Source organism: Rhamphochromis sp. 'chilingali', assembly GCF_963969265.1.
Source record: "Rhamphochromis sp. 'chilingali' genome assembly, chromosome: 3".
Classification (NCBI taxonomy): Eukaryota; Metazoa; Chordata; class Actinopteri; order Cichliformes; family Cichlidae; genus Rhamphochromis; species Rhamphochromis sp. 'chilingali'.
In genome coordinates, this window is record NC_137931.1 from 45,844,483 (window position 1) to 45,866,617 (window position 22,135).

The 22,135-nt window shown below is 40.5% G+C and overlaps 1 protein-coding gene across 2 annotated transcripts in view; it reads left to right on the forward strand.

Annotated features, from left to right (window-relative positions):
- The first annotated feature begins 1,905 nt into the window (after positions 1–1,905).
- LOC308393544 (myosin IXB) overlaps positions 1,906–22,135 on the forward strand; it is a 62,996-nt gene continuing 42,766 nt past the window's right edge. For both annotated transcript variants that reach the window (XM_080877392.1, XM_080877393.1), the window contains exon 1: positions 1,906–2,313. The gene's annotated coding sequence lies outside the window, so the exon portion shown is untranslated. The remainder of the gene's footprint in view (positions 2,314–22,135) is intronic.

The window sequence follows — 22,135 nt, forward strand, 5'->3', positions numbered from 1 at the left end:
TGAAACAAATATAGCATAACAGTTTATTAAAGATCATTTAAGTGGACTGAACACAGAGTAGGTACAATAACCTACATGTGATAATCTAAAAATAAATTTATTATAGCCACTTAGCCATGTTGTCCTGTTCAGCCCTCTTATCACTTTTAATTAAATAGTCATAAAAGTTTTTCTTAACTCACAAGAATTGAATACAGCACCTTTGCATAAGTGTGAATTATTATATGAATAGTGTATTTGGGCAAATATATGAAAATAATTTTTTAAAACTAAAGTGTGTGGTTATTGAAAAGATAGAGTTTAATATTTAAAGTAAAATGTAATATAGAATAAAGAAATTGTATTATTTATGTTTTATTTTTATTTTATTTTCTCATTTTGTAACCGGAAGGTCGCCGGTTCGATCCCCCGGCTCTCTGTCCTGGTCATTGTGTCCTTGGGCAAGACACTTCACCTACCACCTACTGGTGTTGGCCAGAGGGGCCGATGGCGCAATATGGCAGCTTCGCTTCTGTCAGTCTGCCCCAGGGCAGCTGTGGCTACAACTGTAGCTGCCTCCACCAGTGTGTGAATGTGAGAGTGGATGAATAGTGGCATTGTAAAGCGCTTTGAGGGTCTCAAAAAGCGCTATATAAATGCAATCCATTATTATTATTATTATTATTATTATTATTATTATTATTTAACATTGATATTATCCTATCTCTCTCCATATATGTTTATATATATGTTTGATGGATTTATCATTAAAATTATAAAATAGAGGCTCAGTTCAATTGTATTACTATTATTTATTTATTTAATAAAATTTTTGAAGCCTAAATTGTCCTCTTGATCCTTGAAAGGTTCTGCTATGTGAGCAGTGGCGGTCCTAGCCTGTTTGGCGCCCGGGCAAATAAAATAAAATAAAATTCAATAAAATTCAAATAAAAATAAATAAATAAATTTTTTAAAAAAATCAGTTAAAATGACAATCAATCTAATTGAAACAGTTGCATGTTATGGACTTGGCCTCAAGGATTCGTAGTTTAGATTTAAAAGCACTTAATGAAATAAATTCAGTCATTTTCCTTCTGCAGTTTGTTCCAAGCCGAGGGTGCTAAATGGACAAAAGCTCTTTTACCAAATGGAACAGAAAGCAACAAGCAACCATGCGGACGAAGAGAATACCGACCAGCATGTTTCATTACAAGCAGGGAACATAGATAAGAAGGCAGCGACCCAAGAATCGCCTTATATTTAAAACTGTATAAATGAGAGTTCCTCCGACTTACCAAAGCAGACCGTCCTACCTGAGAGTATAACTCACAGTGGTGAGTCTGAAATTTACGGTTAGTGATGAACGTCAGAGAAGCCATGATGCCGCCCCCCACCACGACCGTGTCGCCCCTATCAAAACCCGCTACTGTATGTGAGGCCAGGTGTAAAGGTTTTGGAATAATAGTAAACGAAAGATCACCCAGCAGCAGATACATACGGACTGTACAGAGATGACGTCCAAAGAATCCCGAGTATATTTATTGGGTAAAAAAAATCAGACGCTGTTGCTAGGACAACGGAACGCTCCACTAAAACTAGTGGTGTCAGAATACAAATAATACAAAACAAAGTGGAGATTAGCTATTTTAGCTGCTATTTAGCTGCTATTTGCTATATAGCTGCTATTTTATGTAGCTTACGTGAACTAGTCAATTGTGCCTCCTCCCACTGAGGCGGAAAAAACAAACAAACAAACAACAAGAAAACGCGGGTGAAACACAAAGCCTTTGTGTGGCACCTGTAGTACCACCGCTAACCCAGCAGGGGGCGCTGCTCTCCTACAAACCCCTGTGAGCAACAGGGTGTCTTTATTGTATAGAATCTGGTGTGTGTGCCTTTTCCCTCAACTTTTTCAGCTCAGCCTGCCGCTGCTGTTATTTAGGCACAGAGAAAGGAAGTAGCGACAGGCTAGCTGGTTAGCCGGTCTGAAATCACACCGCCTGCGAGGAAGGAGGAATTTTTATCCCCCCAAACGATTCTTTGCTGTTTAATGAGCGCGTTTAAGTGGTCTTCGCGTTCCCCTCTCTTTCATTTCAGGTTCTTTTCTCCTCGGATTGAAACCTTCAAACTGATTGAGCTTTGTCTGTTTGGGACTTCACCGTTCTTAGCCTGCGTGCTGTAAATCAGCCTTATTTTCACCAGAGGAGAAAGGAGAGGGGGAAGAAGAGTAGATTATTATTTTGTTTTATTATTATTATTTGTCAGCAGTTGGTTGAATCGCGGGGAATGCTTTTGAGGATTACACCGCGACGATGAGAAAAACAGACGGCAAAGGTACGTTAAAGTCAGTTTGCTTGAGCTCGTAGCTTTTTACGAGCTCCTTCTTTCATTTTGTTTAATGAGAACGTTTTTACAGTAAAGTCCTAAATGTGTTGTAGTGTTTTTACTTTAGTTGCTGTTGCTATGTGTTTTATTTTTAGGGTTACCAGGCACATCATTGACGGAGCTGTTATAGGAAGTTAATGTGAGGCGGCTCATAATGCGTTAACCCTTTCACCGTCCCCCTTCAAAGCCCCATTTTAAGACACGCTATCAGGCAGTATTCCCAGTTTTTGGACCGGTTGTGGTGATAGCAGCATGTCTGTTTGTCAAAGCATGTCAGTGACACCCAGTAGCGGAGCTGCATCCGTTGTGTGAACGTCCGAGAATCGAGGCAAACTCGTTGCAGTGCAGTGTCCGCGGGCCCGGTTAGGTTTCTGTCACCGGGCTTCTCACAATGAAAGGATCCCACTTGTTTTGTGTTGGGTGACATAAATCCAGCCAGAATTATCCAGGAAGTGTCAGCTGTTGTTGCAAACTGTCGTGCATGTGGCACATGAAGACATGAGAGATTGTAGCCCTAATTCATTATTGTTGCACAATCAAAGGTGACGTCTACTCGTACACAGAGCTGTGCTAAAGCTCGAGTCGACCCTCGTTTCTTGTATTTTGGTAGGAAAACGAAGGAAAAGTTGCAGCGATTTATGGAAAAGTGCAACTGTAAATCTAAGTCCGTTATACAGGGCAAACCACAGATGGCCCAATTTTCTAATGAGCCTGAAAACCAGTGTTTGGTATGATTTCTTTAAAGTAGTTTCAGGAATAGTTCTCCAAGCTTGTTCAGAGTTCGTCTTTGGATGCTGATCGCTTTTTATTCCGTTTTTGTCCCGCGGTGTTTCAGTAATGTTCAGGTTCGGGCTCTGGGGTGGTGATAGTGGTTTTTGTGACTCACCTTGTTGGTACAAAAATACTACTTCATGCTTGAAGAAATGGGACCAAATGACATGTTTTTGCAACAGGCTGCTATCAACAAGTGCCTAAAGACACAAACGGCTTCTTTGCCAGGTTTGCTGTGTGGGGATGATACTGATTCATCTTTTGAGTTATGTACCTTTTTTATGCTTTAGTGATTCATAGGTCAGTGACACAACAAAGAAACAATAAGAAGATGGTCTGGTATGAAGGCTGCAGGCAGCTCCAGAAAACTTTTATTTATTTATTTATTTATTTAGAAATTGAAAGTCTAGCTCCTTGGAGACAAAATATAAAGAAATGGGAGATGACCGCATACTTTTTCTGTAGTATTAAAGTATTCTGTGGTACTTTTATTTTCATATCAAGCTTAAATATTGCCTTTATCTCAGGACTGCATTGCAGCGAGCCAAGATTCAAACAGTTAACTGACTGTCTGGCTTAGTAATATCACTAATCACAACCCCTGCATAACTTTCCCACCTCTCATTTGCATCTGCTTTGGGGAACTACTGTTAACTCAGTTTAAAGGAAATGCCTGGTGGTGTTATCTGGGTAACATTTATAAAGAGGTTTCCCAGTATTGTTTAAGTATAGTCATGTCCAAATGTGTGCAGAACCTTAATGAATCCTTTCAGATCACTGCCTCTGTGACGACTGCTACCGTCTCAGTGGTGGGAAAAAGTAATCATACAGCGCAGTATTTACTCCCTCCTTGTTTCTGTCTTTCCATTTCTCATTTACTGAATTGTGGTTTAACTAGAAAGTCCTTTGCTGCAATTTTGCATTCACACTTCCTTTTGACACGCTGGTAATCACATGCTCAGGAATGGGTTGAAATAAGGGGACAGACCAGAAAGTGGAAAATTATAGCTGTCAGCTGGTGTAGGGGTGCGCAGCTTCAAGTTGTTACCTTGTGACCCAGGCGTTATAGAAGTGGGTGGGGGAAAAACTTGTTGACAGGAGGCTTTCAGTGTTTTCATTGCATGAGCAGGTGTGTCACAATTTTCACATGTTGTTAATTAAAAGGTTTAGTATAGAAATATTAATAATGTTGCTGTACGTGTTAAATGACACATTTGGAAACGGTCCCAATGACATGTGTGAGTAGCTTTTACTCGCTTGTATAGTATCATTAGTATAGAAGTATGAAGCTTCTGCATGCAAAAAGAAAGTGTCAGAACAGCTCTTGGACCCTTTAAGAATAGACTTTATATTTATTATTAGTTTTATTATTTAGATAAATATCTGTCTGAAGTACAGACTGTGTGGGAACTGCGGGGTCTTGGATCATTATATTTGAAAATTATTTGGGGATAGAAGGAATCATGACTGGAAGATGAGCTTTGTATGAACATGTGGATTTAAAAAGAGAAATGGAGCCCTTTCTTTATCTCGTATTGGCTGATCCCACATAGACCTGTGACATTATCTCCAGTGAATTATTAAAACAGGTCCAACATGCAGGGGACTAGTGCTTGTTTGTGTTAGTCTGCATCACCTGGTTAGCTGAAAATATAAACTATAATATTGAAGCTCAAAATTGATTACAGTGCAGTTTTTTAACCCTGTAAATTTCATCTGGTTAGGTCCTTTACGAGGCCACAAAAATGCTTTAGTGACAGCCTGTAACCAGTTTTCAGAGTAAGATTACAACAATGTGCACGACTTCATTAGATTTAATGTTGTTTATTGTGCCGCTCAGCCGATAAACATCACCTCATAATTTTATTCTGTGCACAGTCACTGCATGTGTAATATTTTGCTGAAACAAGGTGTTAACCACATTCTCCAGATGTAATGGGAAGCTTTTGTGGGTGTGTACAGCAGATCTGATTATATGGGACCTGCTGACCGCGCAGCGATGCCAGTTAAACATCAGGATATCGTCGGTGTCCCCGTCTGTCGCGTTCAAAATTAAATGAACCCCCCGATCCCCGAGAGAAAGCTCAAAGATTCGATTTGCATTTATTAAAAATGCTTCCTGTTTTATAGCTATTCATAGAAATGTTGGCTATTTCCAGAAATGGGATGAATGCCACTGTGACTCAGATGTGAACACACCGTGCTCTTTATTCTCACATAAATCCAAAGCAGAGATGTAGTATTACTCGGACTCTTCCCCCACTTTACCCAAATTCCCACCAACTTAAATTTTTGCAAACGGCCAAACCCCCCAAAATTATACAGACCTCCTTAAAATGCATGTAAACGTTCAGCCAGTCCACAGAATGGCCCTCTGCCATCCTTTGAAAGAAAAGAGCCATATGGCCCCCACTAATGGTTTGTTGTCTCCAAACCCCGCTGCAGATCTGACAGTGGTTCAAAGATGGGGGAGGGGACCTAAAGCCAGCCACATCTCCAGATCAGCCTTCAATTTTAATTGTCTAAACATCCTGTTGGATGTAATTGCGTAAAATTGTGAATGTAAAAGATTTGCTTCTATATCGCTGAGCTGTTATTTCTCACGGACTGCGGGAGAGCTAGCTTTCATATTCGGCTTTGACTGATTAAATGTCACTCGGTGTGTTAGTTCTTCCCACAGATATCAGTTTGTAAACCGATAGAGCTGTACAAAGCCATTGGCCTACTTATTTTAAATGTATGTAAAATAAATGCAGAGCTGTGGCTGATTGGGATCATTAAAGTGAACCACATTACAGGAACTTTTGTTGTTTCTAAACGCTGCGCTTATCAAGCTGTTTTCTGCAGCGACACCACAGCCAGGAAGTTGTTTTTCAAGGTTACGAAGGGGTAGAAAGCAAATACAAATATACTGGTATATTTTTACATTGATGTGATGTAAGATTACTTGTGGTTAGCTAGTTACTCATAATCATCTTATTTTGAACTGGTGACTTGAGACGTGTGAGGCTATTTTCTCTTGGCACTCGGCTAAAGCGGCAGTGTAGCTTGCAGAGGATCGGCCAGCACCTCTGCCTAGTATATCTTATCTCAACTGTTTTCATGGTCACATGTTTTGGGGGAGGGTTTCTAAAAGTGAATTACTCAGAAGCTATTTGGTTTCTCACACTACTCATGATCAGAGTGAGAAATTGGGTTAAAATGGCCACTGCATCCACTGCGTTTTCAGTTTTTCAGAGTGTGTCTGCATCCTTCTTTTACTTTTAAAGTTTTCTGACAGAATGAGGACAGGAGAACAGGTTGAGCTATAGCGGGCTGTGGTACCGCTGTGTTTGCTAACAAGTCACTGTTGCAGCATGCGTCGTCTGTACATGCAGCTGGTGTACTGGCATATACAAGCTACCTGTGAAATGATGCAGACACCTGCAGTCCCGTGACACTGCAGAGCAGCCTCAGTAGGTCGAATAGATCAGCCACCGCGGCGATCTCTATATCCTGTAAGCAGTGGGCAAACTTGAATTGAACCGAAAGAATCACAGATTTATTTTGGGGACTTTTACTGTGGATAATAAAACTGTACTGTACAAACTGTGATTATATATAGAGGAAGTTGTTGCACCCACAGCAGATGTTCCTCACAGGAAAATCCCTTACTCTCTCCTCATAAGTCGTAATCAAATCTCATTACTGGTTTTGTTAGCAGGGATTTGATTTGTTTGAGTATAATATCTGTTCATCAACAGGTCATGAATAAAAGGAAAATGCACAGATTTCTGTTAAATGCGCTCACACAATCACTCTTATTCTCTAGCTGTTGAACATGCTCGTGCTGTGTGTTGTCACCCGGTCTACATACTGCAGCATAGTCACGCAGTATAAAACCTGAATGTTTTATACTGCGTGAGGTGTAGAAGGCACTGGTAAGGGCTTGGCCAGGAGAGCCTGACATGTAGAGACGTGCGTGCGCGGGCGTGCGTGCGTGCACATACAATGCTACTGAAGAGGACGGGCTTCACTCTGACTCTTTGTGGGCTCAGGCAGTTTTATAGCATCATCACTCAAAGATGACATACCAATCAGCTGATTGTGATGAGTCCGACTTTCTGATTCCCTTTAGTGTTACTTTTTCACTTGGTAAAGCAAACTGGGAGTACGAATCCATGCAGAAAGAAGAACTGGGACACCAGCATGCGCCCATGTTTGTGCTTTCTGTGCATTGCAGTCTGTTACAGAAAAGCTCCGGCCTCTCTGTGGCAAACATCAGGCAAAAAGCTTTGCTTTCTGCAGAAACTGTTAGCTGACATTTGTAGCATGCAGTCATGGTTTTGTTGAGACTGAACTAGGGAGTGAGTGAACAAGTTGGTTTATGTAAGCAGCCGAAGAGACGCAAAATGAAGGCGAGTGGTGGAGTGTTTCAATTCCAAAAAGTCCTTGGTAACTCTCCTAGTCTGCTCTTTCAATGTGGTAAGCTCAATTTATGGGCTTTATAAATAGTCCCAGCTGTAATGATAGGGTACAAGTGAGGAAAAGGCAGGCTGATCGTTTATGGATGGCCTACTTACAGTGCATTTGTTTGCTGCGACTTATTCTTCGCTCAGTCATCACTGCAGCTGTCAAACACATCACGTCAAGATGAGAAGTCTAATTTGGATTATTATGATTATGATGAATGTGCCAGTTTATGTTCTAAGTGTAGGCGCAGTAATAATCTGTTGGTTTATCCAAAATATACAAATCAATAATTTTCCATAGTAAAAGTGCAAATTGGTCTAAAAGGTGCACTTAAACCTCCAGCAGTTCAAGTACAGTGATTTCGTATGCCATTGGGTTCAAGTCAACGTGCTGCATCACGATTGTTTACATTCAGAGACTGTTTGCGTCACCATGGCAACCATGCGAACAGGCTTTTAGAGACGCGGCAGCTTTTTAGCCCAAACCCGGATCGTTGTCTTAACAAACTTCGTAAATTTTAATGACAATTTGTTAAGTTCATAAGGTGATAAAAGTGATGCAACTAAGGAAAATAAAACCCTGTGGCTTCTGGTGTGAGCAGAGAAATGATTCATGCCATCAAATGTGGATCTTTTCACTCTCTGAGTAGAAAACATACAAATCAATAGATTAGAGGCTGTGTTTCTCTCACAAACTGCTGTGAGGCTGTTTTGTTATATTAGCCGGCTTTCTGATTTCCAGTCTGACATGTCTGGCTGGAGTCTTTCTGTCACTCCTTCCTGTGTAGGAGGTTACTGTCAGCCTGACTGGTTGATGGCTGCGGCGAGCTGTAACCTCTCCCTCCATCCTCTGCGTGGTCACTGATCCCGTCCCTTGGCTCTGGATTATGGGCGACAGGGACACACCCTGAGGCTTTATTTGCTGTTGCTCTGCGCCTGAGTGTCAAATGTTATGGTTAAGCACGGTTAATAAAAGCCAGTCGCATTCTGTGTTGAGTGAATCTATGGTGTGTTCACAGTAGGGCCGCCACAAACGATTATTCTGATAGTCGACTAGTCACCGATTATTCGACTAATCAGATCATCATCCATTGGACGTACAGCATACACCAGCAGCATCTGCTCTTATCTAACTATCATTAGCTTACAGCTTTAAGTGTTTACGGTGCTAACTAACAATAAAGACAAGATGATAGTTTATAAAATTTTAATGAAATTTGCAGATTGTTTCGGTGAAGTTTAATAAACTCCTTGCTATCTAAACTATAACAGGACACCGGAGTATATTCTCCAGCATCTCACACTTCTGATAATCAGCTGTCTGTTTGAAGTTTATTCAGCTGTGTAAAACCTATAACTTTAATCTCAGCCAAACCGATTTACTCAGGAACAAATAAAATTTTAAAAAAAAGCCAAACAACAACATTTTAAAGTTATCTAAGTGACTCATATGTCATGTTTAACCTGAATAGCGAAAGACGGCGGTGGGTTTGAAAACGATTAGCCGGGAGTCCGGTGTTCTCACGGCGCTAGTGACCTAGCCCCCGGCTAGCTATCGAGCTAGTGGGTAACAGGACGTCTCCGAAAACGTCGGAGCGCTTTTGAAAATATGCGGTGTCTTGATAAACTGAGCAGATATTTGAGGTTTACACAGCTACATTCTCGCCTGAAAATATGTTAAATGTTTATTTTGTGACCCAGAAAGAATAATAAGAGTAATATTCAAACTAACTAGCTGCCGCCATTGTTGGAAACTGAGCTGGGCTGCGCTATGAATTCTGGGACACAGCTTCTTCTTCTTTGGTGTTTAACGGCAGCTGGCATCCTTGTACATGCAGTGCTGCCATCTTCTGTTTCAGTCCGTTATTACACTCTTAAATCCTGCTACTTATTCCTGCGTCTTTTGTGATCTTACAAAGCTTCAAACGACGCGTCGACTATTAAATTAGTCGTCGACGATTTTGATAGTCGACGTAATCGTGACTAGTCGACTAATCGTGGCAGCCCTAGTTCACAAGGTGAAATCTTAGTTTTTCTACCTGTTTGGTTCTCCTGTATGCTCACCAGCAGGATCACCTTTGTCACAGATACATTTGACTTAAAAATAATACTTAAATAATCTTAATTGCTGTTTCCAAAAAGCACGTTTGTCCCTTATCTCAAGTGCTAAATGTGTGTCTATTGCCCCTGTTGTACTGAAGGCACCTCTGTAGTTTAGCTACCACGAAAGGTCAGTTTAAATTGTTTTTCTTTTAGTTTACCATTTTTAAAAAAGCTCATTTTAAACAACTTCACTCAGATTCTTCAAGTTTCAAAGAGCAAAAAGCAGAAACTGGGTTGGACTTGTTTATATGTTGGTGGAAGAGGACGTTAGCATCATTCCTTAGTCATTCCTTTTGGAATGACCTGAGGGGAAAAAGAAAAGGATTATTTCATCCAGGCTGGGCAGTCTAGGTGACAAATCATTCCTGTTGCCTGTGCCAGGGTAGAAAGAAGCCAGTGTTACAGAGGACATTGGGAAAAGTGGCACAGATTGAGACTTTTGCTTACAGCTTTCCTTACAGCACCAGGTGAAGCACGGGGAATTTTACACAAGTAAAATCCCGTTTGTTCAGTTTGAGCAGATGTCCATTTAAACATGACGTAGTTTGATCTTTGGAAAATGCAATACCACATATCAGAACTGCATTTATTTTTTGGTACAGCTTTTCTTACGTTTGTTAGCTTTTTATTTCATTTTCGTGTGTGTAGCGTGGACGTGTTGGCACAGCTTTGTAGTTTAAGGGTTGAACTGTGTGTCCCATTGTGCCGACTGCAGCTTAGTCTCACCACTGGATGCCTGAAGGGCTGTGGAGAGTAACAAGAGAGGGGAAAGAGAAAAAACCAAAGACAGAAGAGCACAGACGAGGGAGGCATAGAAGAGCCAAGAGATGGAAAGAAAGAGCCGAGCCGAGGGCAGGAACAGTAGACCTCGGCTACGCTATTGGCTGAACTCCAGTCTGCCGTGTTTGTTTTTGCTCTATTTTTACCGTGCAGTCTGACACTGGTCACTGATGAATGGCTCTATATGTAAGTTGCATTTCATCTCACAGAAATCATTCAGGATGTCTGGCTCAGGTGGGAGTGTTAGGAGACATGATGCGGTCCATTAAGGATGGAAGACGAGGACTGGAGAAGAACATGTGTTGTTTGGAAAATAGCTTTAGTGTCTCGTCAGTTGAGCGTAATCCGGGGTTCTTGTGGCAGTGGTCATAAATTTATGTTGTTTTGCTCTTACGTTTGTGTTCGTTAAGCTTTGCGGAAATGTACGTGGGTTGTGTTTGAACAACACGATTCTCGAAGTTGAAACTGAGGTCAAAGCGTGTACGAGACACTGGATGAGTACTGTTAGTGGCTTTAAGGTGCATCCAAATGGTTTAAACATGCTGTTGTGAACCACAGACACTACATCTCACTTTCTTTCCTGCTGTGTTGTTTCTACTATGATCAGCTTTGTAGTACGTGGCATTGTTCCCACCTGTCTGGCTGTTTAAATTTCACCTGATGAACAAAGGCATGCGTCTTGAGTGTGGCATGTGAACTGGCTGTGGGAGTAAGGGATTGTACATATAGTTGGTGCAGAGCAGCGACTATTCTGGTGTTACAATGGAGTCATGTGTTTGGGAGGTGTTTTTAGTGCTGGTAGCCCACATGAGTGAGCGTGTACAATAATCCCCTCTGTTTGCCGCCTTCCCTTTGCTTCCTTTTCTCTCCTTCCTGATTTCTGTCTGCAGCTGCCCCACATCTCCAGATGACATACTGTAGGTTTGTGCTTGCGATAGCAGTTTATTGCGCTAAGAAGGGGCGAAGCGTTTCCTATCTAATAAACACAAGCGAAATGGGCTTGTGTAAACCAGGTTGCATCCAGAAGGTGGACACAGCAACACAAAGCAGCATATTTCACACTAGAAAGCCCCTCAGAAAGATGCTAATGATGACTTCCTATTTTAAATGCGGAAAAAGTCCAAATAGAAACTTTTATTGTGAACTCTGGTGAACTCGGGGTTTTTCCAAGTAAATCTCATTAAATGCTCAAACCTTATAAACCGGTCCATGACATGGGACACAGTACAGTAAATTCATGGAGGTCATCAGATATTTTCATGAATGATTCGGAGTAATCAGATTATTAATCACTTGGTGATTCAAATGTCAGCAAATGGTGAATAATAGCTTCTGAAATCAAAGTTGCATCTGATCAAATGAAGCGAGTGTTTGTTTTTTAATAAATCACTAAAAATGTAACAGAGTGGAAACATTTTAGCGCGATCTTACTTCATTATTAGTTATTGACCATTTTGTCAAATGTAGAATATATTCAAGGATTAAAGGAGGTTATGCTGGTATTTGTTGTTCTCTTCACCGTAATAAACTTTTTTAGTCTAGGAAGGAGAAACAGCCAGCATCCTGGAAGAGTTCACTGCCGACCAAAACTGGTTTATTAGTCGTACGTGGCTCCAATGACTTGTCCGGAAAGCCCTCCGGAGTAACGTGTCGCCACCAGCCAGCGTGGTTCCCACAGCAAGCCAATCGCACCGAGCAGCAGCTCCTGGGTTGCATTATGTCAGACATGCAACAGCCTCATTGCTCTGGTGTACTTCATGTGCATGCTGCTGCTTTGAATCTAACGTTTCGGCTCATCGCGCTGATCGGAAACATATTTCTCCATCCTTTCCTTGGATTAATCTCTAGGTGAAACATCCTTGGGATTGGAGGCTGTGCAGTGCACACGTCGAAAGCTGGGATACTCTTTGCATGTTTATTTGCATTAAGATCACGTTTTCGCTGTTGCAACTCAATGCCCGAGGTTTGAAAAATAAAAAACACTCCTAATATTTTGTGTTACATTCGTAACTGTTTTGTTGACCTTTCTGCTTCACTCGCTGGTGCTTGCCCTCTGGTCTGACCCGCCCGGGTTACAGACTAGTAAAGAGGCATTACATGTAAATCAGAAACACCTGAACACTGGCTTTTTATAGTCCGGAGCGCTTCCTCAAGCTCGTCCGCTCTCCTCTACTCGAGGAGACTTTGCATCTGGACCGAGTTAAACCAGCAGCACCAAATGTTAGACGGTGGGGAGCAGAGGGGGTGACCAGCAGGGGGTCGAATGGGAGGAGCTGGAGGTAACTCTCTGACAGACAATGATAGGACGGAGGCAAAGGGGCACAGCAAAGGGAGCGGTTACAAACCCAGCAGTGCAGATCAGGCTGACGGTTGGTGAGACGAGGGGGAGTGTAAGGCCGTGGCCTGGGCCTCCTGGATTATTGCGGCGCTGTGAAATGTACATGAAGTAATAGTTTACAAATGTCAGCTCTCCTCCACAGCACAGGACGAGAGACGAGGAACACAGCAAAGACTGTAACGTTGTTTTTAAACCTCTGTGGGGGATTTGGGGTCATACCTTCCTCCGAGGGATGTCAAATGAACAGCTGCCCGTTTGTCAATACATGACTCAGACACATGATATTGGGAGTAGCAGATCAATGCGGTGCACTCAGATGACCATGTTATAATTGATTAGCACCGTCCATCACAGCTGTGGACTGCTGGCTAACTCTCATTTGGTTATGGTTTTGAAGAACTGGGCGCTCGCTGTCATGTTAAATATTTATCATCTCTCAGCGGAGTTTGAGTTTATCATCTCTAATAATGTCTTCCTCTTCTCTTCCGTGTAGCGGGGAAGATGACTGTGACCGTGAGCTCTGTTGAATGAATGGGATAATATCATCAAGTCAAAGACTGGATCCCTGTGGCTCCTCTCTCCTTTATCCTCCTCTTTAGACGAGCAGCAGATGCTCCTCGGCTCTGGTTTTATTGTTTGTGGCTGGCCAGCCTGGGAGCTTAAAGACGGAGGGGGAGGAGATGAGCTTTCAGTGCCCTTTTCTTCTTCTTCCTCCACTCTCTCCACAGTTCTCTCTCTATATCTGTGCTTGTCTTATTCAGCCCAGTTGGTGACTGTTGGATGAGTTAATTCCCTGATTGAGGTTTTTGGTCCCTTTAAACAAAAGGTTGTGTCTTTGAATAGACCACATGGCTCTAATAGGAGCCATTCACTGCCATTTTGGGTGCAACTGCACCTCCTATAGAGCCTCAGCCCTGAGGCTGATTTACCACCACTCAGCAGCAGCAGGAGCAATCTCTGTCTGTCTTTCTGAGTGCGTCTGTGAGCATTAGCCAGAAACCACATTCAAAGTTACAAACGCACACACACACAGTGAATCTGAGCTTCCTTTTCGTCGGTGTCACAGAGCACAATGCTGCCTCGCTTTGGCAAAGAGCCAGATCCTCTCATCCCCGTTAGGTCATGCAGAGACAGCGTAGCGGTGATGGATACCTCGGCGGCCCCAGCTCCGCTTTCCCTCGGGACAGCAAAGGCACTTTTCTCGACAGCATGGAGGCCAGCCGCGCAGATGCTCCCCGTAACGGCTGCACGTAGACTCGAGAAGATAAAGTCATTAGAAAATCATCGTAAAACTAATGATTACATTTAAGTTCAACTAGAGCTGGGCGATAGAACGATAACGATATGTATCGCGATATAACTTTTACTCGATAGAGAAATTAAGCTATCGCGATAGACCTCGCCGCTCTTGTCCTCTTAAAAAAAAAAAAAAAAAAAAAAAAAAGGTCAGCCAATCCAAATTCAGTAGCGCAGAGCCGAACCAATCACAGCCGCAGCGTCACGTCACGTGACTTGTTACGTACAGCACAAGTGCCAAGCCACACGTTTTTTTTTTTTTTTTTTTTTTATTGAAACAAATTTCCATATACAAAACAAGTCAAGGAAACAGACCAGAATTGTAACAATTTACATTATAAAGATGGTGAAGCAAGTCATCATAACTTTACAGGGAGAAAATAAAAGTTTCTAGAGTAAAGAAATAAGGAACATAGACCTTTTGACACAGGCAAGAAAATTAGAAGAGCAAGTATTTTTTGATTTTACAGTATAGTACAGCAGTTTTTTTGTTCATATTTGAAATAAGCTTAAGTGACTTAAAGTATTGACAAAAGTAATTCAAGAAGACTGTAAACATAGGAGAGGCATTCTTCCACTTACATAAATGAATGAAAAACTTACATAGCACTATTACAAAATTGACAACATCTGAGATTTCAGAATCCAGATTGTCCATAAAGTAAAGAATATCCTTAGATGTGAAGGCAGGTACATTGGAAATTCTGAGTGAAACCCAACAGTGTATTTCAAACCAGAAAGCATTAACATACTGACAAGTGAAAAATAGATGCTCTAGTGTTTCTGGATCGGAAGAACAGAAAGCACAAGAGTCGGCCTCAAAATTAAACCTTTTATGCAGGAATTCTCCAACTGGATAAATGCCTGATATGATTCTGAAGTGTGTTTCTTTCATTTTAGGCGCAAGTGGGTATTTTAAGTAAAAAGAAAATGACTTGTCTTTCAATATGCTATCAAGGTCATGTCTGACATTGACATTGTAGTTGCAGAATACTATTTGCTTAAAGGTATTAGAGATGAACTTATTATTAAATTGTTTGTCCTTTATTGAGGTATTACCTATCGTCAGTGAAGGTAAGCATGTTCTTATTAATGAATACTTTAAAGTATTTACGATAAGATTTAACAACGGTGTGGGTATCGCTTTACAAACCTTATTATAATTATTAAATGAAATCACTATTTTATACTTATCAATAAGTTCTTCATAAGATAGCAAGTTTCCATTTCTATCAAGCAGATCAACAACAAAACATACACCGTTATCATACCAGTCTGATTTAAATAAGGACTTCTTATTGATGACTATAACCCTATTATTCCACAACACAGAATTGTGAGGTGAAAAATTGTGGGTGAAAATTAGTTTCCCAAAATTCAAAGCTTGCTTATAGAAACTAGACAACTTAAGAGGAAGCTTAGATATTTCATAATCACATCTGAGCAAAAAATCTAACCCCCCGACCTTATTAAAGAGTTTGTTTGGAATATGGTACCACATAGATTGAGGACAGGAAATGCAGTCTTTTATCCATCTGAGCCTGAATGCAGCAATAATAGATTCAAAGTCTAAAGCTTTCAAGCCCCCATTTTCATAGTCTTTAACTAATTGTGATTTGCGTATATAATGTGTTTTATTCTTCCAGATAAAGCTGAATATAATAGAATTGGACAGTTTAATCATTTTAGGAGATGTAAAAATTGAATAACAGGGGTATATGAGTCTTGAAAGTCCTTCTGCTTTAGACAGTAAGATACGACCTAATATGGATAAATCACGTGTTAACCAATGATTAAATATTTTTTTAACTACATTTAATCTAGGAGTTATGTTATTATTCTCTCGATCATTAGTATTTTTACTGATTATTAAACCAAGGTATTTTACCTCCTCTTTTACTGGTATATTGTTAATAGTATTTTGATTACAGTTGTGTACAGCTAAGATTTCACATTTTTTAAGGTTTAGTGTTAAGCCGGATGCTTTTGAGAATGAAAGGATTTTATTAATTGCAGTAGAGACCATATTTACATTCCTTAGAAATAAGGCAGTGTCATCAGCAAATTGACTAATTTTAAATTCTTTATCAAGAATGTTTATGCCTTCCAGATCTGAAGAGAGTTTGATATAAATGGCAAGCATTTCTGCTGCAACAATAAACAATAACGGGCTAATAGGGCATCCCTGCCGAATGCCACGATGAATTTTAAAACTATTAGAAAACCCCTGATTGAGTGCAATACTACTTGTTATATCTCTGTACAACATTTTCATTACACTAACAAATCTGGGACCAAAACCCACAGCCTCCAGAGCTTTAAATAAAAAATTATGCTCCAAAGAATCAAAAGCTTTAAAGAAATCAAGAAATAAAATAAGGCTATCATGAGGAATTAAATGATTGTAATCCAACATATCTAATACTAAACGGGTATGATTATGGATATGACGCCCTTTTATAAAGGCTGACTGTGTCTCGTCTATTATTTGAGTTATTCCTGTTTTTAATCTGTTGGCATAGACATGAGCTAATAATTTGTAGTCACAGCAAAGAAGTGTGATAGGTCTCCAGTTATCTAAAAGGATAGGGTCCTTGTTTGGTTTAGGAAGTAAAGAAATTATTCCTCGTTTCATAGTTGGAGATAGCATCTGATCATTTATACATTCATTAAATACCTCTAGTAATAGATCTTTAATGTCATTCCAGAAATATCTGTAAAATTCAATCGTGATTCCGTCGGGACCTGGTGATTTACCATTCGCCATTTGGGAAACAGCAGCATCCAATTCAGCTAAAGTGATTTCAGACTCATTGAGATTTTTAAAGTGTGAGTCAATTTGAGGAATTTTTCCATGGATAGAGCTAAAAAAAGAATTAGTCTCCGAACTGGAATAATTTGTAGTGTAGAGGGCTGAATAGAACTCTGTGATATAGTTGTTTATAGTCTGTTGGTCTTCAGTCAGGGTATTATTAATTTGTAACTTCATTATAGTTTTTTTTGTTTGTCTAGTTTTCTCCAGGTTAAAGAAATAAGAAGAATTCTTTTCCCCCTCCTCAATCCATTTAGCCCTTGAGCGAATGAAGGCACCTTTTGCTTTGTCTATATAAAGTTCATCTAGTTTGTACTGCAACTGGTTTAGTTCTATAGAGTTTTCCTCTGTCAGATGTGATAAATTGCACAATGAACTTATTTGTGCAGTAATTTCAGCCTGTTTCTGTCTCCTTTTATTAGCCATTAATTTTCCTTCTTCACTAGCAATTTTTCTGACATTAAACTTCAACCATTCCCATTTACTAGTAGAAGAAAAATCCTCCATTGCTTTTACCTCTCCTATCAATGATTTAATTTTTATACAAAAAGACGAGCTTCGTAAGAGGTTACTGTTAAACTTCCAGTGAGAATTCTTCGGTTCTGATAATCTATTATCCGGGGAGATTGAAAGTGTTATGGCACAATGGTCAGTAACAGGGGAGTGAAGAATCTTACAGTTGGATGATAGGGGGAAGAGACTACCAGTTATTAAGCAATAATCCAGTCTTGAGCATTGAGAGCGCTCAGAATTATTCCAGGTGTATTGCAGTTTTTCTGGGTTTAAGTTACGCCAGATATCGATTAGGTTGAGGGTGCAGGAGAAATCCATTAATATTTGGTTAAAATGAGAAGAGTTATATTTAGTTGGAAATCTATCCAGTTTTTCATCTGGTACCATATTAAAGTCACCTGCAACAACGACTTTTTCAGTTGAATAGATGATCTTCCATTCTTCTATCATTTTTTTCAAATCAGAAATCAATTTCCTGTTTTTAGCTCTATTGTTGAACCCATAAACATTTACTAAAATGTACTTAGTATCATCCAACTCCATGTTAACCATTAACCAATGACCTTCCTCATCACCTTTATGATCAAGAACTCTTCCATTAAAACGATGTAGAAAAATAGCCACTCCTGCTGAATGAGAGGTACCATGAGATAAATAAATATCACCGCTTCCCCACTGCTTTCTCCAAAATATATGATCATCTTTACTACTGTGTGTCTCTTGAAATAAAAAACAATTCGTGTTAGGCTGTTCCTTACAAAAAAGAAAAATCGCTTTACGCTTTATGTTACTTCTTAAACCTCGAACATTTAAAGAAAATATTGAAAGAACCATTGAATATAGCTTGAAAGTGCTGTAATAACTAGAGTAAGGCAATGGAACATTTTACCTCCTATTAACTAATAGACCCAGTCAAAGTCAGGGACCATTGAGCAAGTTACCGGCTTAAATTTAGTTGAACAGTTATACCTTCTTATCTAGGTCGTTATAAAGTTCTTTCATTCTTTGATTTGACGACCATCGATGACAGCATATCCGTCTTTCAGGAAAGCTTTGAGCCCTCTGCTCCTTGCCTCCTCCACCCTCGGCCACAGACGTTTGCGGGCTTCTCTGTCTTCCTTACAAAAGTCCTCTCTAAACCGAATCTTCATCTCCTTGCAGAGCTTCGCCTCCTTGGACATCTTCCACACTAGGTCTCGAACAGTTCTCATGGCAAACTGTATGACAATCAGCCTGGGTTTGTCACCAACTCGTCCCTTCTGACCCAGCCGGTGCACTGTATCCACTGTGTTGTACAGCTGCTCGGCGTTCGCAGGAATTATCTTGGTCAGAATTCTGATTATTTCTTCTCTCGTGTTCTCCCCCTCCTTCTCAGGAACGCCAGTTAGCAGCAAAGACCATCTCCGTTTGTATCTAGCATGCTCCAGACACATTTCACGAAGAGCCTCGTTCTCTTTTTTCAGCGTCGCCATCTGCGTTTTAATACGTTTCACATCTTCCACCACAGATTTAACAGCTTCCGTATTAGCATCCACGGACTCCTTTACTTTTCTTACAGCGTCGGTGTTTTCTTGCAACTGGAATTCATAATTCTTTAAATGTTCACTTTGGGTGTCAAATTTACATACCAGTTTTTGGATAGCATTGAGGAGAACTGTGTTTGAAACTTCGTTTTGCGTCTGCGATTCGTTAGCCTTCATTTTTTTAGGATTTGGACTTTTAACTGGTGTGTGGTGACGATCAGCTTGCGGTCTGTCTTGTGATAAGTCGTGCTGCTGTTCCATCCATTCAATATCTTCTTCGTCGCACGCCTGTCGAAGAGCCGCTAGGTGGTAGCCATGATCTTTGTTAATGTTAGCCATTTCGCCGCTTCGGAGAAGGTGGCCGAGAATGACGGAGAGAAACACAGGGAGGAAGTTTTTGAGTTTTAGAGATGAAGTATAACTAGTCTGCTTCTAATTCCGGTTAACTTGATTGCGGTCAAGACATAAAGGAGGTTCTTTTCAGGAAAAGCCTCGGAGCCCACTCAAGTTGAACCGCTCACTCCGCCATCTTCCCAGTCCCCCGCCAAGCCACACGTGTGTTTGTTTGGGAAGCAGCCAGCGGGTAATGGAGGAAATGAGTGTGCCGACTAGAAAAATCAACCGAGCGTGACCGGAGAGAAAACAGATGATGGTTCCAATGCCGGAGAGATTGTCGAACGGAAGAGCCATAGAAGTTCCGTAGTGTGAAGGTATTTCAGCTATTTCAAGTCTGACAAAAAAACAGAGTAGCGTGCACTGTAAATTGTGCCGAAAGCAAGTCTGGAAATACAATAAACTGGTGCATGCGTCACACTGTGCGCCACGTTATTGTTTCGGTGAAATGAATTTCTACAATACTGTTAATTCTACTCTCTGCAGTGTTTAAATGCTTACATATACACACAGTTACTGTCCCTCCACACATACGACTCGGTTCTGCTTCTATGCCCCAGCTTTGTTTACTTTTTCCCACCGAGGCTTCTAGACTTCTGATTGGCCAACATTTCTGCACGGTTAGGAATCTAGCGCCACCTGCTGCTTTGGCATGTTCATAGCAGCGTTTTCCTTCATTTCTGCCTTTATGTGTGGACGGGATTATTTTTTAAAACGAAAACGGAAAATCTCCGTTTTCAAAAATACCCGTGTACGTGTGGACGTAGCCTCAGTCTCTGACTGGAAGCGCTAATTCATCATTCGGCTTTTGTCAGACTAAAGTAACTGTTACAACTGTTTGAAAAGCTCAGCTATACAACAAGGAGAGATTGAGAATTTCCTTTTAGTTCTCAGTTTATTTGATATTGACAAAAGTTAGTCAGTTTTGTCTGTTCTTCTGTAAAACAAACTAAGATTTATTTTTAGAATTAATATTTTGTTTCTAAGTGGAATTGACAATTTAGTCTGTTTCGTTTGTTCTATTTTGAAACTTAAACGCTTTAGCGGCTGCCTTTTGTGTAGTTTGCAATATTTGCCTTTATTTATCTGAAAAAGTCTCATGTTCCTTAAGTACATCTACCCTGTTGAACTTATTATGGGAAATAAATATTTAAATAAAAACAAGCTGCTGATTATTTCACATTTTACTTGTGAGCAACGGCACATTTAAATCTTACAAATATAGTTATTTGGCTGATATCGTGATAGATATCGTTATCGCCTGAAATGAAAAAAACATATCGCGATATGAAAAAATCTCATATCGCCCAGCTCTAAGTTCAACACAGATGTTCAGATTGTTCAACAATTTCCTCCACTTCACAAACACATCTAAAAAAAACAAAACAAAATGCAAAGCTTTATTTAACGTTTTGTCGAGGTTTGGGGATTGTCAGGATATCTGTATCAGAATTATAGATGTCAAAAATAAAGTGGTCGAAGTAAGAAATCAATGAACCTGAAAGGAGAAAAAAACTCCCACCAGCAAACTATACAAACCTAAAGTACACAGTCACGGTTTTGTGGAGGGGGTGTAAACGTGTGCAGAGCTGTATGCAACGTTTTTACAAAACTGCAGAAAACGTTTCATTGTGCTTTGATTGTTTGAACCTCTCCGACCTTTCATGAGTTTGGTTCCACTCTGAAACGTAGATGTATGAATCTGCCAAAGTCTCGTTACACTGTCACTTGGTGAGTCACATCCACAAGCGTCTGCTTTTGACACTCACGATGAGCAGTGTAATCTTCGCTCATTGCAACAATCACTCAGTACGTTTTATGAAGTCAGTAGGTGTAGTGTGAGCAACTCATGGGTCTGCACACGGTGCGTTCGAGCGCAGCACTGAGCTGTAGGTCTCGTATGTTCTGGTCATCATACATATAAGATGTATGGAGTGCAAATCTGTTACAGCGCCACTGAAGCGTGGCGTCACTACATCTGTATAAGAAGATGCTAAATCTCATGGTAGTGTGTGTGTGTGTGTGTGTGTGTGTGTGTGTGTGTGTGTGTATTTAAAAAAAACAAAAATCCCAGATATGTAAAGCAAATATCTTCTCAACAAACAAGAATAGCAATAGTAAAGTGCTATGTGTGATAGACCAGCATAAAAAAGATAACGGAGATGATGTAATATAAATATAATGTAAACAACCTGGTTGTTCCAGCTCTGAAAAAGAATCCTAAGGCTCAGCTTCAGTTCAGTCTCCTCTAACGGTCATGTCCGTGGAGCGTCATGTCTGAGGTGGGAGCTGCTTGCAGCTATGACTCATGGGAAGCATCAGGCATCTTCTCATGGCGCTGCAGAGGAATGTTGGGAGTCCACACACACACACTGCTGACATCATAGCCTGCGTCCTTGTGAGTCCCATAGTATTTGAAGTTCATGAGCCTTCTGCCTCATCATATGTGTCATTAAACCATTCACTTCCTGTCAGCTCGTGTGTTGTTACTAATTGGCTGAGATGTGTGTGTCCTGTGAGGGTGTGTGTTGGTGTTTGGAGCTCCATTAGGGGTCAGGTTTACCGTCTGTAGCGCAAAGAGCACAATGTCCACAAGTTTCCAAGTAGGATTATAAAGGCTACACTAACTTTCCATATAAAGGCAAAATATTTATTTTCTCTCTTCACTAATCAGCGTCGTTCCTCGTCTTCTCTGGGTGGACCTTTCTTTGAATGTGGCTGAAGTGGATGGAGGCAGGCGAGGGACTAAGACCTGGATGGCTTACTTCACTTTTCCAGCAAAAATTCTTGT